Source organism: Rhinoderma darwinii, chromosome 3, assembly GCF_050947455.1.
Source record: "Rhinoderma darwinii isolate aRhiDar2 chromosome 3, aRhiDar2.hap1, whole genome shotgun sequence".
Classification (NCBI taxonomy): domain Eukaryota; kingdom Metazoa; phylum Chordata; class Amphibia; order Anura; family Rhinodermatidae; genus Rhinoderma; species Rhinoderma darwinii.
In genome coordinates, this window is record NC_134689.1 from 418,799,042 (window position 1) to 418,805,148 (window position 6,107).

A 6,107-nucleotide genomic window follows, 5' to 3' on the forward strand; every position below is an offset into this window, starting at 1 on the left:
TACATTACTCTGTGCTCTTCCTTCTAGACTGTCCTCTGCCTTCTACATTACTCTGTGCTCTTCCTTCTAGACTGTCCTCTGCCTTCTACATTACTCTGTTCTCCTCCTTGTAGACCTGTCCTCCACCTTTTACATTACTCTGTGCTCCTCCTTCTAGACCTGTCCTCTGCCTTCCACATTACTCTGTGCTCCTCCTGCTAGACCTGTCCTCCACCTTCTACACTACTCTCTGCTCCTCCTTCTAGACCTGTTCTCTGCCTTCTACATTACTCTGTGCTCCTCCTTCTAGATCTGTCCTCTGCCTTCTACACTACTCTGTTCTCCTCCTTCTAGACCTGTTCTCTGCCTTCTACATTACTCTGTGCTCCTCCTTGTAGACCTGTTCTCTGCCTTCTACATTACTCTGTGCTCCTCCTTGTAGACCTGTCCTCTTCCTTCTACATTACTCTGTGCTCCTCCTTGTAGACCTGTTCTCTGCCTTCTACATTACTCTGTGCTCCTCCTCCTAGACCTGTCCTGTGCTTCTACATTACTCTGTGCTCCTCCTGCTAGACCTGACCTCCTTCTACATTATTCTGTGCTCTTCCTTCTAGATCTGTCCTCTGCCTTCTACACTACTCTGTTCTCCTCCTTCTAGACCTGTTCTCTGCCTTCTACATTACTCTGTGCTCTTCCTTGTAGACCTGTTCTCTGCCTTCTACATTACTCTGTGCTCCTCCTCCTAGACCTGTCCTGTGCTTCTACATTACTCTGTGCTCCTCCTGCTAGACCTGACCTCCTTCTACATTATTCTGTGCTCTTCCTTCTAGACCTGTCCTCTGCCTTCTACATTGCTCTGTGCACCTCCTTCTAGACCTGTCCTCTTCCTTCTACATTACTCTGTGCTCCTGCTTCTAGACCTGTCCTCTGCCTTCTACATTACTCTGTGCTCCTCCTGCTAGACCTGTCCTCCACCTTCTACATTACTCTGTGCTCTTCCTTCTAGACCTGTCCTCTGCCTTCTACATTACTCTGTGCTCCTCCTTCTATACCTGTCCTCCACCTTTTACATTACTCTGTGCTCCTCCTTCTAGACCTGTCCTCTGCCTTCCACATTACTCTGTGCTCCTCTTGCTAGACCTGTCCTCCACCTTCTACACTACTCTGTGCTCCTCCTTCTAGACCTGTTCTCTGCCTTCTACATTACTCTGTGCTCCTCCTTCTAGATCTGTCCTCTGCCTTCTACACTACTCTGTTCTCCTCCTTCTAGACCTGTTCTCTGCCTTCTACATTACTCTGTGCTCCTCCTTGTAGACCTGTTCTCTGCCTTCTACATTACTCTGTGCTCCTCCTCCTAGACCTGTCCTGTGCTTCTACATTACTCTGTGCTCCTCCTGCTAGACCTGACCTCCTTCTACATTACTCTGTGCTCTTCCTTCTAGACCTGTCCTCTGCCTTCTACATTGCTCTGTGCACCTCCTTCTAGACCTGTCCTCTGCCTTCTACATTACTCTGTGCTCCTCCTTCTAAACCTGTCCTCTGCCTTCTACATTACTCTGTGCTCCTCCTTCTAGACCTGTCCTCTGCCTTCTACATTACTCTGTGCTCCTCCTTCTAGACCTGTCGTCTGCTACATTACTCTGTGCTCCTCATTCTAGACCTTCTCCTCTTCCTTCTACACTATGTGCTCCTCCTTCTAGACCTGTCCTCTTCCTTCTACATTACTCTGTGCTCCTGCTGCTAGACCTGTCCTCTGCCTTCTACATTACTCTGTGCTCCTCCTTCTAGACCTGTCGTCTGCTACATTACTCTGTGCTCCTCATTCTAGACCTTCTCCTCTTCCTTCTACACTATGTGCTCCTCCTTCTAGACCTGTCCTCTTCCTTCTACATTACTCTGTGCTCCTGCTGCTAGACCTGTCCTCTGCCTTCTACATTACTCTGTGCTACTCTTTCTAGACCAGTCCTCTTCATTCCTCTGCACTTCTTATCCCTGTAGACCTGTCCTTTTCCTTTGACACAGTCGGCCACTCCCTCCTGTTCCAAATTCTCTCATCTCTTGGTATCACCGACCTGGTCCTCTACTGGATCTCCTCATACCTCACCAAATAAAAATTTTGCGTCTCCTACCCGCACACCCTCTCCTTCTTTTGACCTCTCTCTGTTGACGTCCCTCAAGGCTCTGTCCTAGGACCCTTGCTCTTCTCCATCTAAACCTTTGGCCTAGGACAACTTATAAAATCCCATGGCCTTTAGTACCACGTCTATGTTGACTACACACAAATTTACCTCTCGGGCCAAGATATTACCTCTCTGCTATCCAGGGCATTAGAGTGTCTATCAGCTGTGTCTCCTTCCTTTTTGGTTCCCCAGAAACGGAGCTCACCTTTCTTCCATCTCACCCAACCTCCATACCAGAACTATCAATCACAGTTTATGGCTCCACACTTTCCCCAGTCTCACAAGTCTGCTACCTTGGGATAACCTTCCATTCCGCCCTGTCCTTCAACCGCACATTCAAGCCCTTGCAAGCTCTTGCCACCGCCTCAAAAAAATGTTTTCTTTAATATCCCGATACCTCCCCACATGTAATTTCTGGTCCTCACAAAACCTACTGCTTTTCTCTCCTTTTATCTTCTCCTTATATCACCATCACCCAGATTTTTCCTGTGCATCCCTTATATTTGTAACTCTCTACCCCAATACATCAGACTCTCTCACATCATCAACATTTTCAAAAACAACCAGAAACCCCCCTCTTCAGAAAAGCTTACAACCTTTAATAACCCTGCAGCCACTACTCTACCGGATGAAAAGCTTCTACCCTCACCTACCGTCTCCTTCCCTCTTCCGTTGTAGATTGTAAGACCTCGTGGGCAGGATCCTCTCTCCTTTTGTACCAGTCTGTCCTTTATTAAGCTGGTGTTTATTGTACTAGTTGTTTTTGTTGTCTCACGTCATGTTCCTAAACCCTTCTGTATTTCATATGGACAGCATACTACAATAAATGGCACATTAAAAAACAACAATTATAATAGTAGTAGTAGGATATTAGTCGTAACAGTAAAAGTATTAATATTAGAAGTAGTAGCAATAGTAGTAATATAGTAACAGCAGTAGAAGTAGTACCAATAATAATAGTATAGTTAATATAATAGTAGTAGTAGTACAAGTAGTATGCGCCTGTGTGGTCTGGACGAGATGTCGTCACACTTGGCCACAGAAGTGTTCCATATCTGGGCTGGTGCCGGCCATAGAGAAGTCCTGATGTGACAGGAGGAGTTCATCAAGTAGAGGACCAATAAGAGAACTGGGGGATGCTCCAGTTTAAATGGCGTTCCATAAGTGTTACTGGGGAAAAAGATGTATTGTGCAGAACAGGAGAAGTTGGAGAGAAAGCAAAAAAAACGCACGGCGCCACATAGTGCAGATCACCAAAAATAATGGAATAAAACAGAGGAAAGTCAATTGAGCTCATCTCTTGACGTTGTGCTAGCACAGGCACAACGCTGTTGTAGACTTATAATGAAATATGTATCATTAGACCGCTGCAGCCAGGTCCCATCCGGTAACTGGAGGTGGTTACCGCTGTAAAGTATTTGCAGGAAGAAAAAATTGGTGGACCATAAACAGCGCCGTTTATGGTCCACCAATTTTCTCTTCCTGCAAGAACAGGAGAAGTGGTGCTGTGCAGTGTCCATAGATAAAGAATAATACAGATACTGAGATTTACACCCAGTATACAGGACAGGAGAAGTGGTACTGTGCAGTCAGTGTCCATATATACAGAATAATACAGATACTGAGCATTACACCCAGTATACAGGACAGGAGAAGTGGTACTGTGCAGTGTCCATATATACGGAATAATACAGATACTGAGAATTGCACCCAGTATACAGGACAGGAGAAGTAGTTCTGTGTAGTGTGTGTGTGTGTATATATATATATATATATATATATACAGAATAATACAGATACAGAGAATTACACCCAGTATACAGGACAGGAGAAGTGGTACTGTGCAGTGTCCATAGATAAAGAATAATACAGATACTGAGAATTATACCCAGTATACAGGACAGGAGAAGTGGTACTGTGCAGTGTATATACAGGATAATACAGATACTGAGAATTACACCCAGTATACAGGACAGGAGAAGTGGTACTGTGCAGTGTCCATATATACAGAATAATACAGATACTGAGAATTACACCCAGTATACAGGACAGGAGAAGTGGTACTGTGCAGTGTCCATAGAAACAGAATAATACAGATACTGAGAATTACACCCAGTATACAGGACAGGAGAAGTGGTACTGTGCAGTGCATATATACAGAATAATACAGATACTGAGAATTACACCCAGTATACAGGACAGGAGAAGTGGTACTGTGCAGTGTCCATATATCCAGAATAATACAGATACTGAGAATTACACCAAGTATACAGGACAGGAGAAGTGGTACTGAGCAGTGTATATATATATACAGAATAATACAGATACTGAGAATTACACCCAGTATACAGGACAGGAGAAGTGGTACTGTGCAGTGTATATACAGAATAATACAGATACTGAGAATTACACCCAGTATACAGGACAGGAGAAGTAGTACTGTGTAGTGTCCATATATACAGAATAATACAGATACTGAGAATTACACCCAGTATACAGGACAGAAGTGGTACTGTGCAGTTTAATTTACAACATCTTGAATCCAAAGCAGCGAGCAGCAGCGCGTTCTTGTGTCTTCATCTGTGCCAAGGCCCCAGGCTGTTGGTAGCAACGATATCCTCCTGCCAGAGCTAAAGACGCTCATCACAACCTCACACCTCAAAGTGACAGCGAATACTAAACATCTCATGTTTTTAACTCATACTGGATTGTGCAGGGGGCCTGGACTCCAGGCAGAGCTGATAACTTTCTATTAAAGGGTTCTGGAAGCTGCCACTAGGGGGAGCTAGCTGCTAATATATTCATATTGCTTTAAATTATGAGCAGGCTTCCTTGTGTAAAGGATACAATCAATTCTACCTTTAGGGTATGTGCACACGAGAAGTGCCTTTTACGTCTGAAAAGACAGACTGTTTTCAGGAGAAAACAGCTGCCTCGTTTCAGACGTAAAAGCTCCTCCTCGTAATATACGAGGCGTCTTTGACGTTTGTAATCTTGAGCTGCTCTTCATTGACTTCAATGAAGAACGGCTCAAATTACGTTGCAAAGAAGTGTCCTGCATATAATGTATGTAAGTGTCCTGCACTTCTTTGACGAGGCAGTCATTTTACGCGTCGTCGTTTGACAGCTGTCAAACGACGACGCGTAAATGACAGGTCGTCTGCACAGTACGTCGGCAAACCCATTCAAATGAATGGGCAGATGTTTTCCGACGTATTGGAGCCCTATTTTCAGACGTAAAACGAGGCATAATAGGCCTCTTTTACGTCTGAAAATAGGTCGTGTGAACCCAGCCTTAGAGCTAAGCAGGGGCAATGCATTTCGATCAAGCCTTGGTGACCCTGTGACTAAGTGATAGCTGTGTTGGTAATAAAAATGTCCGCTGTAACTTAGCTGGATCCAGAGCCAAGAGGAAGGAGGGTTGAAGAGCAGAGCTGGTGAAGAAACACAGCTCACAGAGAACATGAAGAGTTCAGCAAAGTTTAGGATTTTCTGATCCACCCTACACCTGGACGAGGATCCTCAGTGGGCCATAAAGTGCTTTCAGGGAGCAGTAATGAATGAAACATCTGCCTGCCAAATATCCCGGCCTTCTGCATATGGTGGGTGTGGTACTGGAAATAGGAAGAGGCAAACAAAAGTTTAAGGACCACGGCCGAACTATATAAAAAAAAAATATATATATATATATATATTTTTTTTTTCCCTATGCTAGAGTATGCAGCATGTAGTGAGAGATGAAATGACGGCACTCACCCGTTTGGTTTGTATTCTTCCTTTAATGTGGCATCAAGCAAAAACGTAAAAGCGTACAAGGGAGGACATAGCAGATTGCAGCCTGTTTCGCGCTAGGCGTAGCGCTTCTTCTGACCTCTACCTACTAGAGTATGCTATACATGAAATATATTGTGGAAATATACTCTACCTATAGGGGGTGCTACTGTATGT